Source organism: Salvelinus namaycush, chromosome 2 (assembly GCF_016432855.1).
Source record: "Salvelinus namaycush isolate Seneca chromosome 2, SaNama_1.0, whole genome shotgun sequence".
NCBI lineage: Eukaryota > Metazoa > Chordata > Actinopteri > Salmoniformes > Salmonidae > Salvelinus > Salvelinus namaycush.
Genome location: NC_052308.1, coordinates 8758256 through 8773725, shown reverse-complemented (window position 1 = coordinate 8773725; position 15470 = coordinate 8758256). Strand labels below are relative to the sequence as shown.

The 15470-nt window shown below is 39.0% G+C and overlaps 1 protein-coding gene across 2 annotated transcripts in view; it reads left to right on the top strand.

The window, feature by feature from the left end:
• Positions 1-2037: 2037 nt before the first annotated feature.
• LOC120058541 (transcriptional enhancer factor TEF-5-like) overlaps positions 2038-15470 on the top strand; it is a 69605-nt gene continuing 56172 nt past the window's right edge. For both annotated transcript variants that reach the window (XM_039007296.1, XM_039007307.1), the window contains exons 1-2: positions 2038-2193; positions 2504-2648. The gene's annotated coding sequence lies outside the window, so the exon portion shown is untranslated. The remainder of the gene's footprint in view (positions 2194-2503; positions 2649-15470) is intronic.

The following is a 15470-nucleotide window of genomic DNA, read 5'->3' as shown; positions in this document are numbered from 1 at the left end:
GTAAAAAATGTATCTATTGGTAAAATGTTTTATATATTGGTAAAACAAAACTGTGTCTACGTGGACTTATAGAAAATGAATTTCAAAATATGTCAAAGTATATTTATTTAGGCCTACTTGTTCTTATTATTTTTAGGGTTATGTATGTTTCCATGCATTATTTGTGGTATTTCCAGATTATGAAATTGACTTAATTTTACAAATTAGAGGTTTCATTTTGAACAGTTATGAGGCAAAGGTATAAGGCACTATGCTTGTACCATGTGACTGTGGGAAGTCACAAGTGTTTCTCTAATCATCTCATTTGCTGTTCTCATTCCACTCAAGTGACAATTTTGTTGTTGTTCTGATACCTGCCTTTTTAAGTTATATGTTCTCTCTTAGGCTAGATTCTGTCTTTGTATGTATCATGTGGACAAGAGCCTTATATTGACAGATATTGACAAATATAAGGCACTGATGTGGACCATTGTTGTTTTGATAAGGATAGTTAATATATGTTCCAAAGGTAAACAATGCATTTCAGTCTCTTGTGAACTTCTCTTGATAGAAAGTCAAAGTGCAGGCTTGAAGATAACATGCTCAATAATGAATTAATCTGCAAATAAAGTATGACATGTTTAAAATGAATTCTTACAGGATAAATGTATTTTGCATACAGGAAACACCCAACATTATGCTGTATAGTTTATTGTGCATTTGACACAGTATTATATTAGTGTTAACTTGATAGATAATTGGCAACTCAATGCTCCCTGGGAACCTACATTGATTCGACCTCTTGCTTTTGAATGACACTTCTTTATGACACAATGTCAGCAGTTATGATGAGAACATTGGTTTCAAAATAATCAGTTGTTTGTTTTCTAGTTTTCTGAGACAGTCGTACTGTTCTGCAGAAGTTGTTGCCATACAAAATGTGGGGTGAGAGAAGAAACTTGAATTTAGGAGGAAAAACCTGTTTGGGCTGACAGCTGAGGATCCTGAGAGCAAGTGGAAGGTGTGCTCTCTGCCCGAACCTGCTCCGGCAGTTGTCCAAACTCGCAGAGGCAATGAAGCTAATCACATACAAGGTTTTTTGGACAGATGCAGTGCAATTATGTGTACACTTCCTCAGAGTTGACTTCACAGAAAGTTGTCTTCTTGAAGTGTCCATGTTTAGTTAACAGAGCGAGTTATGACTATGACGCTGTTATTTTACCCACACGTTTTCTTTGTAGTCAACATTTCTCTAGAGGAACGCAACTTTTTTTAAACATATTTTTAGCAGCGACCAATCCTATTAGCCCCGTAGGCCTACATCCAATACCAACAATCGAAATAATTATTTTTACCAACAGAGGGAGCTATTCTATTGTCAGATGTGAATAGGCCTACATGTTCAAATGAAAGCTTCTAAAACATTTAATGAATTCGAACCTGAAAGGGTTACATCATGGAGTTTGACACTCTTGACATGCATAATGACATTTTCGACCTATATTCGACCTTACTTCAGTGGAATGTGTAAATTCCTCGGCAGGAAACATACAGTAATATAATAATAATAATAATAATAATAAGGATAGAGTTTAATGTTTGTGTAGACTAAATGTTAACAATGATATTATTATTGTTGTTGTGTTATTATTAATATTGTTGTTGTAATTATTATTACTTTATTAATTGTGGCCTACAGGTCTCATATAACACACTTCATTTTGTATGCATTATCTATTCCACCGGCTTTGTAGCAAAGTCGTCTAATAATAGACATAGAAAGTTTCACACTGAGCAAAACAAGTCATGTGATATTTACTGATACTATAAACATGTTACTGCATAGCTCATGTTGTAATTTTATGTGGCACGGCCAGAGAACAAAAGGCAACTTCAAAGAATAATTATATATTGATAGAGACTTCTCTGGAATATCCTGCAGTAAAAGTCATGGGGGTGGAGATTTGAGTGGAGACACTGCCCCCAAGTATTTTGATTGACGGTACCCAATGGCTCCTCCTTGGAAGTTTTTTTCTTCGTTTTCCAGTGTAGTGCGTTCATTGATTTCATACCAAAGTCATACTTAACATTCCACTTACACTGTCAAACAAGGAGAAATATTACTGAAAACTATAAGGCGCCAAAAAAATATATAGTATAAAAATAAGTAAGTTATCTTCGCTTTTGTCAGGAGGGGTGACTTCTAAAAAAAAGGTGAGTAAGCATGAATTTGTTCCCTTTGTTTAAGAGCTTTCGGTGAAGTTTTCATGCTCTCATGGTGAAGTTTTTAGATCATTGTCATTTTTTGCATTTTTCCATGGAACTCCTTGCCTTTGGGAGGGAGGAAAATGACGGATTGATCGGCTATATAAATTGTGTGTGACTTTTTTTGTGTGCAGGACATCTTTGCTAAGATTTAACTTTATTGACTCTACTCATTGACAATCATAAGACGTTAGTAGGCTATTGCTTTCTTTGTCATAACTATGGGACAACAAGCATGTTTCCTTTCTTTTTCATACAGCTGCTTGGATCCTGATCACTTTCCTCCTAACTTGTTCTCCAGAAGAATCAAGTCTTTACATACCCGAGGATTGACAGACAGAAAAAGGCAAATTGGAGGAATACATAACTCGATATTTTACGCGCTGTTTTACTGCACCCCATAGGTAAGTGAATCGCCCAATTTGGTAACATTGTGTCGAAGAGAAGAGGCCATATACGAGCCCCCCAACCAATGCATATTGCTAGCTGCTGTTGCATCTTTAGAAGTTGACATTTCAGTAACCAAAAACATATTGTGTCAATTAACCAAAAACATATACGCGCTACAAGGCCTAGGTCAAGAATACACATTTATTTCATCGTATTCTTCATCTTATTACAGTAATTTATTATGTTATGTTTTCAATACAGGTTTACAGTTTTTTTTTCTTCAGAAAATGGAAACACTGACAAAACGAATCTCAGTTTCACGCAACACATATATACTGCTCATCTTGCTACATTTTGACATGGTTATTTATGCATGTTAATAATATATGTAAATATACAACAGAGACTAAATATAGCAATCATATCATAACGTATCATAACTTTAGGACACACACCAGAACACCCTCTACACGCACTGTTGTCTACAAACTTTCAGATTTACTTAGGACACATGGAAAGTATTTCCTATTCTTGTGCAAAACACATTAAATGTCTGTTTTTATTTTTATTTAGTATTCATTTGTATTTGGATGTGCCTTAATGAATGATGTATTATTAATTTATGTGTATCCCTTACTGACTTTGATGAGAAGGATTCTAGTATGTTACATGTTGTTTCAAGACACTACTCCACAGTCTAAACAGTCTGACAAATAGACAGTAGTATTTTTATTAATACTTGTGAAATGATATCATCCAATAGTTTAGAGTCTCAGGTAACAACCCTATTACAGCTGTGTCAATGTTCAATACATGTATGCTACATGACAATTAGATGCAGCATCATCTCACTTGTAAAAACAGTTTGGGCAGCCAAATTAGTGCAGATTTCTAATCAAAACATTTCGCGGTAGCCTACTGACGGTATTTGAAGAAAACCAGATTCTTTCCAACAGTTTCTTTCAACCATCCTTTCTGTTGTATGAGTAAATAATGTTTAAGTAAGGGGTTTGTATTTTAGAGTTGTGGATCTTTCTTGATCTCTTCCACAGGGACCAGTGATGTTTCACTGGAAATCCTTATATTAGTATTTTCAATGCATGGAAATTGTTTATAATTCTAATTCTAATTGTATGACTGTATAAATACCTCTTCAAGCATCACACGTTCATGGTGTACTATTGGTTAAGATTGGGTAGACAGACTTTTCCTGTTTCGCTTATTAGAAATACAAAAATCTGTGCGATGCTTTACTTAGGATTTATTATTGTTGTTCTTTCTTAACAATCGTGTAAACAGGTGTACACGACATTGCTCCAGTACAATCAGTGTCATTCAACAGGTTTGGCCCAAAAATACAATGTTGTCTTTCAGGTTTCTCGCTCCGTAATTTTAATAGCTTGTTTACATTTACGGTTGACATTATAGGCACGTTCTGTGTCTTTGTTATATCTCAGACTGTCAAACTTTCCTTTGTTACATTCAAATGGTAAATAAGCCATTCACTCTGAAACGAGAACAGATTATTACAAAATATTTGACACGACTCGAAAGATGCAGCCAGTCAGTCGTCATTTGGTCAAACGATACGAAGCAATCACGGGGCGGCTGGGTAGCCTAGTGGTTAGAGCGTTGGGCTAGTAACCGAAAGGTTCCCCGAGCTGACAAGGTACAAATCTGTCATTCAAGGCAGTTAACCCAGTTAACCCATTGTTCCTAGGCCGTCATGGAAAATAAGAATTTGTTCTTAACTGACTTGCCTAGTTAAATAAAGGTAAAATAAAAATAAATAAAAAATCACACCAAATCACAATTTAGGGCTTGTTTATAATTGACATACGAACACAGTTGACATAATGGATCCATACAAAGTTACAAACACTAGTCCCAGGTCATCTGCATCCTGTATGCCCAACTGTAAATCTTTAGCTAGCTAAGTTGCTGAAGGACTGCAGGCACTCCCAGTCACAGTTGCACATTCTCTGACTCTCGAGGAGATAGACCAGTGTGTGCCTATACCGTCTCCAGTACAGATTGAAGTTGACATACAGTATTTGGGTGAGATTGTGATAAAAGTGTTGCCTAATAGAACTAGTACTCCAGCTACAATATAGTAAGTGTAGTGTGTGATGTCTGTTGGAGCATTGTGGCAATATGAGTTTCAGTATTGGGAAACGGTATTTATTCTGACAGAGGGACATAGAGTCAACAGGTTGAAGGGACATTTTTGGAATTGTTTTTATAAAAAATATATGTATATTTAACTAGGCAAGTCAGTTAATGACAGCCTACACCGGCCAAACCCAGACGACGCTGTGCCAATTGTGCGCCGACCTATGGGACTCTCAATCACAGCCGGTTGTGATTCAGCCTGGATTCGAACCAGGGTGTCTGTAGTGACACCTCTAGCACTGAGATGCAGTGCCTTAGACCGCTGTGCCACTCTGGAGTTTATACCCTAAAACAGGGAAGTATGTCTTCCTCTGGTGAATCACACTGAACAAAAATATAAATGCAACATGTAAAGTGTTGGTCTCATGTTGGTCTCAGATAGTGTTGGTCTCAGATACCAGAAATTTTACATACGCACAAAAAACGTATTTCTCTCAAATTATGTGCACAAATTTGTTTATGTCTCTATTAGAGAGCATTTCTCCTTTGCCAAGATAATCTATCCAACTGAGAGGTGTGGGATATCAAGAAGCTGATTAAACAGCATCATTACACAGGTGCACCTTGTGCCGGGGACAATAAAAAGCCACACTAAAATGTGTAGTTTTGTCACACAACACAATGCCACAGATGTCTCAAGTTTTGATGGAGCGTGCAGGCATGCTGACTGCAGGAATGTCCACCAGAGCTGTTGCCAAATAATTAAATGTTAATTTCTTTACCATACGCTGCCTCCCAACGTCGTTTTAGAGAATTTGGCAGTACGTTCAACCGGCCTCACAACAACAACACGTGAATGGCGTCGTGTGGATGAGTCATTTGCTGATGTCAATGTTGTGAACAGAGTGCTCCGTGGCAATGGCGGGGTTATGGTATGGGCAGGCATAAGCTATGGACAAAGAACACAATCGATGACAATTTGAATGCACAGAGATACTGTGACGCGATCCTGAGGTCCATTGTCGTGCCATTTATCCACTGCCATCACCTCATGTTTCAGCATTATAATGCACGGCCCCATGTCGCAAGGATCTGTACACAATTCCTGGATGCTGAAAATGTCCCAGTTCTTCCATGGCCTGCATTCTCACCAGACATGTCACCCATTGAGCATGGGGATTGGGATGCTCTGGATCGACGTGTACGACAGCGTGTTCCAGTTCTCGCCAATATCCAGCAACTTCTCACAGCCATTAAAGAGGAGTGGGACAACATTCCACAGGCCACAATAAACAGCCTGATCAACTCTATGCGAAGGAGATGTGTCGCTTTGCACGAGGCAAATGGTGGTCACACCAGATACTGACTGGTTTTCTGATCCACACCCCTACTTTTTTTTACGGTATCTGTGACTAACAGATGCATATCTGTATTTCCTTATATAAACTGTTGGATGTTGTGTTCATACTTTTGTTCAGTATACTTCCATATATTACAGGTGATGCCTTACATGCTGACTACACCGCTCGCGTCGCGTGTCCGAGCGATACATACATTTACACATACATGTTATTCAGTCATTGCATCCACACTGCTCGCGCACGTCAACGAGCATCTGCGTAGCCAGTCGCTAAAATAGAACTTGGTTTGATTTGTGAGGCTTGACACGCTGCGAATCACGCCTCTGCCATCTCCTCATTGGTTTTTAGGAGCATATACCCACATGGGTGATTGAAAGATGAACTGAGGTCCACACTCCAGTCCAGTTGGTAGTGGTAATGCACCTTAAAGTTGGTTGCCAACCGCCATATAAAGTCCAAAGAAGAAGAAGAAGAAGCCTGAAGGAGGAGAGATGACGAGAAACTAACTATGTTTACCCTTTTATCTGTGGATTAATTGTCAGAGTAGAGGACCTTGTGCATTTCAGGTAAAATAACAACTCAATGTTTATATCCCAGGACAAATTAGCGAGCAACAGCAAGTTAGCTAGCTAATATAGTTGGCATTTCAACCTGGTTGTCCTGATTGCGTCTGGTGTTCGTGGATAAAATCAACATGTGCTGGATGGCAGATGCCAGGGCGCGAGCTGTCTGGCCCACATATTATAGTGCAGCCTGCTTTGTATCATAGTAGTGCAACCAATAGTGCAATCAAACAAAAAAACTAACAGGCATATTTTACCCTACACTCTTAGAAAAAAAGGTGCTATCTAGAACCTAAAAGGGTTATTCGGCAGTCCCCATAGGAGAACCCTTTGAAGAACCCTTTTGAGTTCCAGTAGAACCCTTTTAGTTCCAGGCAGAACCCTTTTTGGTTCCATGTACAACCCTTTCAATATAGTGTTCTATATGGAACCCAAAAGGGTTATACCTAGAACCAAAAAGGGTTATACTTGCAACCAAAAAGGGTTACCCTATGGGGACAGCCGAATAACCCTTTTGGAACCCTTTTTTTCTAAGAGAGTAGATAGTATTTGGGATTATTTGAGGCTTGACAGTGAAGTAATTGGAGCTACATGCACAAACAAGTAAAATACAGTTTTGTGGCCGTTATTAATAATTTATACACTTTACTGGCAAAACATGGTGAAATGAAACCAGGGGAATAAAGTATTGTCTTTACCTATTTTGGGTGGTCCGTTATAAAACAGAACCCATCAGACCATAATTTGAAGTTACATGTTGTTGATTTCAGTTTCCTGTGTTAGAATTGTTTACTGCACTGTTGGAACTAGGAACACAAGCACTTCGCTACACCCGCAATAACATCTGCTAAATATGTGTATGTGACCAATACAATTTGATTTGAAGTGTAATCCAACGTGAACACTTGGGTGAAAGTTGAGATTGATCACACTTAATACCCTTTAATATCTACAAAGCTGGACCAAAATACTTTCTCTCTGAACATGTGGAAATAGAAGAAAGTAATGGAAGCATCCTTTGTGAATGAAGGTGTGATATTTTAGATGGGGATGGAGAAGAGGAGGGTAAATCTGCTGCTCTAACAGATCCTCTGTTCTCAGTGTGTTTATGCAACATGCATGTAGTGGGCTAGTGCTCTTGCTCTGCTCTCAGTCCCAATCAGCTCTTCTCAAACAAACTGCAACACTGCAACTCACTCTGAATCTAGTCCATGGGCTAACTATATATATTTTTTTACATCTTGCAGCTTTTAAGGCTAAAGGCCATAGCTGCCTGCTTTAAGGCTCATGGTCAATTATTCGATTATTTGAACAATATCCCGTTAAAGTGTCTCGTTTCTTTGTTGGTCTTCCTTGCTGTAGTTCCTCAGGCCATCGGTTGAAGCAATAATTTCATTAACCTGTTCCATCCCAGGTTAGTGAACAAGCACTGAGCAGGGGCTTTTGTTTCAGAACAGAATGGTGGTAAGACTGTTAAGTGCAGATATTAAAAATATAGTTAGATCTCGAAGATATTATTTTTGATGAGATATCGTATCGTTTTGTCAATATCGCAATATTATTTTTGCTCGAGTCGGCTGTACCTGCATCATACTGCAGTATTATTCCTTCGTAGCTTGCTCTCCATGTTATTTTTTAAATAGGGAGCCAATTTGTCTTTAGCATTTTTATTTCCATGACTGATCAAAACTTGTTTTCTCATGCTTCCCTCTTGGCCTTCTGCAGCAGACATATTTGGAACATCGAATCGCAATAAAACCATACATATAGAATTGTAAGAATTGTGAGAATCGCAATACATATCATATTGGCACATAAGTATCGTCATAATATCGTATCGTGATGTCCGTGATAATTCCCAGCCCTACTTACAACATGTCATTTTCTAATGCAAAAGCTGATAATATACAGTACCAGTCAAAAGGTTGCACACACCTACTCATTTAAGGGTTTTTCTTTATTTTTACTATTTTCTACATTGTAGAATAATAGTCAAGAGATCAAAACTATGAAATAACACATGGAATCATGTACTAACCAAAAAAGTGTTTAACAAATCAAAATATTTTTTATATTTGAGATTCTTCAAAGTAGCCACCCTTTGCCTTGATGACAGCTTTGCACACTCTTGGCATTCTCTAAACCAGCTTCACCTGGAATGCTTTTCCAACAGTCTTGAAGGAGGTCCCACTTATGCTGAGCACTTGTTGGCTGCTTTTCATTCACTCTGCGGTCCAACTCATCCCAAACCATCTCAATTGGGTTGAGGTCGGGTGATTGTAGAGGCCAGGTCATCTGATGCAGCACTCCATCACTCTCCTTCTTGGTCAAATAGCCCTTTGGGGGGTGATGATGTGGCTATTTCATATTAAATTAGAACACAGCTACTGTCCAGGCATTCACTCAGATCTTCATGCATTTTGCATTGGCATGGGTATGTTATGTGTCACTCTCTTGGGTAATTTAACAATGTAATCAGGGAAATCCTTTTTATGTTGCCACAACTGTGGTTTTAATGGTCATGAATAAAATGGGATATTTTCTGTACTGCAATATAAACAGAGTCTATAATATTTGTGTTTTTTAAATCAACTTGCTCAGACAGCATATCATTTGAACATTTTATATTTTGTGTACTACTATTCATCTCCTATATTCATCTACTATTTTGAAATGTACCTTCCTTGAAAATACAGTAGGTAGTTGTTTGTTACAGAGATTCTGGGCTGTTTCTAGATCTATCTTTGCTGGCTATTCACTGTAGGGCTGACCCCATTTAGTCGACTGGTCGATTGTTTGGTCAATAGGCTGTTGGTCGACCAAGATATTTTTAGTCGAGCAGTCACAAATATATATATATATATTTTTTTATGGCACCAGAGACACCTGTCTGATTCATGCCTGTCAGAGGGGACTAATCCATTGTGGAGGCCATGGAGATGGCCCACCAGTATCACCAGTAGTACATTTACCATTAATTACCATCATTTATCATCTACAATGTTTGTTTGGTTAAGGTAATTTATGTTAATGCTTTCAATATATTACTATTTGAGTCTTTTACCGTTCTCATTGTCGGAGTGGACAAGTTATTTGCGGACTGCACAACCTAGGCTACACTTGTGAGGAACACGTTTTGGTTTATTTCAGTCCATTTACGAGTTGTCAATTTAGTCATTGTCTTTTGTTTGTAGTGCTCCTGTCAATGTTGAGTAAGGACGCACACCTGAATTATACATAGAAGTAGGCCTAGGCTACCTGGTAAATGTAGGCCTATAAATCTGCACGTTTGTCAGTGGTGGAAAAAGTACTCAATTGTCATTCATGAGTAAAAGTAAAGATACCTTAATAGAAAATACAAGTAAAAGTGAATGTCACCCAGTAAAATAGATACCCCCAAAAACGACTTAAGTAGTACTTTAAAGTATTTTTACTTAAGTACTTTACACCACTGCCATTTGAGGATCTGATAGTATTTCTGATTGTCTTAACTCACCACTACTGTGGAGCTTCTTTTCTTCACCCCAAACAGCAAGTAAACAAAGTCTGTTTTTACTTACATTGAGAATGACAATAGTTCCTCAAGTTCCTTGCAGACAGGCCATGCATAGCCAATGTGATTTATAGTCTATTTATTTTTATCAGGATATTTTCTACTTACAGGCAGCAATGTTTTTATTTGTTAGCTTTATGTAGGCTATTTTTACATAGTTGGTAATGGCAATATAAGTTACTTTTAGAATTTTGATTAACCACATGATAAGGATTTTGAGATATAAAGACTTTATTGTAAATTAAATGAAGCTGTTCCACGAAAATTTGCATACTGTTGCAAAATCATAACTGGCACGCAGATCGGTAGAAATGGCAAGATAAAGTGGCCTATTATCTACCGGCAACTTCAGGAGTGTAACAGCAGAATCTGCGAAGGCCAGCAGCAGCGGGAGGAGGAGGGTCGGGAACTGTTTTTATCTTCTTTCTGGTTAGGCTATCTTGATTTCTGGTTCCATCTTGAGTCATTTGTGTGTCTTAATTATTTAATCACTGTATGCTTAAAGCATCAGACAAGCTCAGTAGCATACATATAGTTGATTTCATTAAAACACAGGGCGTGTCGAAAGAACAGATGACTCTAGGTCGACCAAGTTTTTTTGGGGGGGGACAATCCTACTTCACTGGTTTGTGTTGAAGCCACAGAAGAATGACTAATGAGCTCTGCCCATTTGTGCAGACGTTGGTTGCCTTTTAGCACCATCCCCAGAAGTGGTCTTCCAAATGGTGGCACTTACCTTTCTGTCAACAGAGGTCTGAACAAATACCACTTGTGACTGTTGCAAACACACAGAGAGAGCCTCAGAGCGAACTGGCCTTTACAACATAGTATAACATCTCACTCAGGCCTCAAGAGTGCATATTAGTTGTATCATTAAGAATATTAATTTGGGAAACTTAATTTAACCTTTTACTGCAATGGGCTAAATCAGGATCACACAGTGTTTCTTGGTAGTCTTAAACAAATCTACTTTGAAACAAAAGTATACACCTCACACACATGGTTATGGGCTTAAAAGAAGACACCTGTACCATGTCAGGTATAGAGTTGAAATGTATTCAATTCTAAGTTTGCATCCCAATATTACAACGTATATACAGTTGAAGTCGGAAGATTACATACACTTAGGTTGGAGTCATTAAAACTTGTTTTTCAACCACTCCACAAATTTCTTGTTAACAAACTATAGTTTTGGCAAGTCGGTTAGGACATCTACTTTGTGCATGACACAAGTCATTTTTCCAACAATTGTTTACAGACAGATTATTTCACTTATAATTAATTCACTGTATCACAATTCCAGTGGGTCAGAAGTTTACATACACTAAGTTGACTGTGCCTTTAACCAGCTTGGAAAATTCCAGAAAATTATGTCATGGCTTTAGAAGCTTCTGATAGGCTAATTGACATCATTTGGGTCAATTGGAGGTGTACCTGTGGATGTATTTCAAGGACTACCTTCAAACTCAGTGCCTCTTTGCTTGATATCATGGGAAAATCAAAAGCAATCAGCCAAGACCGCAGAAACAAATTGTAGACCTCCACAAGTCTGGTTCATCCTTGGGAGCAATTTCCAAACGCCTGAAAGTACCATGTTCATCTGTACAAACAATAGTGCGCATGTATAAACACCATGGGACCACGCAGCCGTCATACCGCTCAGGAAGGAGACGCGTTCTGTCTCCTAGAGATGAACGTACTTTGGTGCGAAAAGTGCAAATCAATCCCAGAACATCAGCAAAGACTTTGTGAAGATGCTGGAAGAAACCGGTACAAAAGTATCTATATCCACAGTAAAACGAGTCCTATATTGACAAATCCTGAAAGGCCGCTCATCAAGGAAGAAGCCACTGCTCCAAAACCGCCATAAAAAAGCCAGACTACTGTTTGCAACTGCACATGGGGACAAAGATCATACTTTTTGGAGAAATGTCCTCTGGTCTGATGAAACAAAAATAGAACTGTTTCGCCATAATGACCATTGTTATGTTTGGAGGAAAAAGGGGGAGGCTTGCAAGCCAAAGAACACCATCCCAACCGTGAAGCACGGGGGGGCCAGCATCATGTTGTGGGGGTGCTTTGCTGCAGGAGGGACTGGTGCACTTCACAAAATAGATGGCATCATGAGGCTGGAAAATGATGTGGATGTATTGAAGCAACATCTCAAGACATCAATCAGGAAGTTAAACTTGGTCGCAAATGGGTCTTCCAAATGGACAATGACCCCAAGCATACTTTCAAAGTTGTGGCAAAATGGCTTAAGGACAAAAAAGTCAAGGTATTGGAGTTGCCATCACAAAGCCCTGACCTCAATCCTATAGAAAAATGTGTCGGCAGAACTGAAAAAGCGTGTGCATCCAAGGAGGCCAACAAACCTGACTCAGTTACACCAACTCTATCAGGAGGAATGGGCCAAAATTCACCCAACTTATTGTGGGAAGCTTGTGGAAGGCTACCCGAAACGTTTGACCCAAGTTGAACAATTTAAAGACAATGCTACCAAATACTAATTGGGTGTATGTAAACTTCTGACCCAATGGGTGTCACGATCGTTATAATGAGTGGACCAAGATGCAGCGTGGTATGGTTCCATCCTCTTTAATTAGGTAGTGAAACTCAAAGAAAACAATAAAGCGCAAAACGAAACGTGAAGCTCATCTAGTGTTTGCAGGCAACTATACCTAGACAAGATCCCACAAAGCACAATGGGGAAATGGCTGCCTAAATATGATCCACAATCAGAGACAACGATAAACAGCTGCCTCTGATTGGGAACCATACCAGGCCAACATAGATATATATATTCACCTAGATAACCCATCCTAGTCACACCCCGACCTAACCAACATAGAGCATAAAAAGCTCTCTTATGGTCAGGGCGTGACAATGGGAATGTGATGAAAGAAATAAAAGCTGAAATAAATCATTCTCTCTACTATTATTCTGACATTTTACATTCTTAAAATGAAGTGGTGATCCTAACTGACCTAAAATAGGGAATATTTACTAGGATTAAATGTCAGGAATTGTGAAAAACTGAGTTTAAATGTATTTGGCTAAGGTGTATGTAAACTTCTGACTTCAACTGTATACTATATATGCAAAAGTATGTGGACACCCCTTCAAATTAGTTGATTTAACGTCATTTTGTACACCTGTCAACAACAGGTATGGCTAAAATAGATGAATCCATACATTTGAAGGGGTGTCCACATACTTTTGTATAAATAGTGTATAACAAAACTGTTTGACATAGAAACACAGGATTTTCGTCGGGTTGAATTTAAAAAAAAAATCATTATGAAATTATGAAAAATATTAATAACATTCCACCCATGAGGCCACGAGGTCATTTGCCTGCAGGAATGGGCTATAGCCCAGTTCAATCCTCTATGATTCGGTTATAAACATACCGTATATGATGCTATCCTTTTTTCCAGGGTCCAATTCAATGTACCCCTCAGCAATTACTGTGTCTTAGTAGCCTAATTAAAATACCATTAATCAACATTTGGTTAAAATGAATGCATTGAGTGCATGGGCTTGTTTACATATTCTCCAAATTCAGCAAGGTCCTATCTAACAGATAAAACTTCTGGCCTCCCCGACTACTCAATGGAGGCGCTTGGGAGTGACCTAGAACAGGAAAGTCTTTGTGTCCGTTTGTCCCAAATGGCTAAAAATGTCAGTTGCTCTTGTTGCGACCAGCTCCAAATCTCTAATGTACATATCCAGAAAATGACAACAGAACTCTGTGGGCCCAATGACCCATGCTTCATACAGCAGTAAACAGGAGAGTATGCATCTGTTTGTTAGTTTGGGTTTCTAGCTGGTGTTCATTATAAATGACGGGAGCAACAAACTGGGCCTGGCTATCTGGGATCTAGTCCTATGCCTGATGTGTGTGGCCATTGTGTTGGAGTGGTTCTCCATTGACTTTAAGGGGCACTCACTCATACGAAGCCTTGCTCTTAATCCCTACCTTCAGAGTGTGGATTTGGAGGACGACCCCTTTAAAACCAAACCACACACTTACTGAACAATTTAGACCATACTAAGCATCATACTTGTCCAGAAGTGTTGTTTAAAGGATCAACATGATTTGTCTGTTAAAAGAGTTCTAGGCTACACAAAGGCTGTGAAGTCATTTTAAAATGATGATCACCTCTGGGTTTGAAAGTTTGTTCTTTTATTTATTAAAAACCCCTCTCTCTTCTCAACCTCCTTATTGTTCTTACGATGCAAATACCACATCTTAGCTATGTAGCCGGACTCCATAATTGATATGGGTAGATGAGTGGCTTTATTAGCGTGTATACTTGTGCATAAATTACACATGTAGTAAAAGTTTCACAGATTAGGGCACCAAACCGCTGGTCTCACCACAGAATGACCAACTCAGGCTAGGAGGAGAGGATGACTGCTCTGCAACGCTCCCTGGAAAATGTCAGATTAAACTGCTGAATCAGGCTGTAAAAGAAGCAGTCTGGCGCTCTCTCTGCTTTGTCAGTCTTTCCTCTGTTTGTGGGCCAGATTAAGGATTTACTCCATGGGGCCCGTAGGTAGCCTAGCGGTTAAGAGGGGGCAGTAACCGAAAGGTCGCTGGTTTGAATCCCCGTGCCGACTAGGTGAAAAATCTGTAAATGTGCCCTTGAGCAAGGCACTTAACCCTAATTGCACTTTTAAGTTGCTCTGGATATGTGTGTCTGCTAAATGACTAAAATAAAAAGACACTGAGGTAGACCCTAGTCTGTGTTGTACTAGGAAAGGGGTATACCTAGTCTGTGTTGTACTAGGAAAGGGGTATACCTAGTCTGTGTTGTACTAGGAAAGGGGTATACCTAGTCTGTGTTGTACTAGGAAATTGGGGGTATACCTAGTCTGTGTTGTACTAGGAAAGGGGTATACCTAGTCTGTGTTGTACTAGGAAAGGGGTATACCTAGTCTGTGTTGTACTAGGAAAGGGGTATACCTAGTCTGTGTTGTACTAGGAAAGGGGTATACCTAGTCTGTGTTGTACTAGGAAAGGGGTATACCTAGTCTGTGTTGTACTAGGAAAGGGGTATACCTAGTCAGTTACACATCTGAATACATTCAACCAACCTCTGAATCAGAGAGGTGCCTTAATTTTTATACCTTGCTGGCTTGGGGATTCAAACCAGCGACTTTTCGCTCTCAATGCTCTTAACCGCTAGGCTACCCGCTGCTATTAGTCAATTACTGCCCCATTCAGGCCCTGGGTTGATG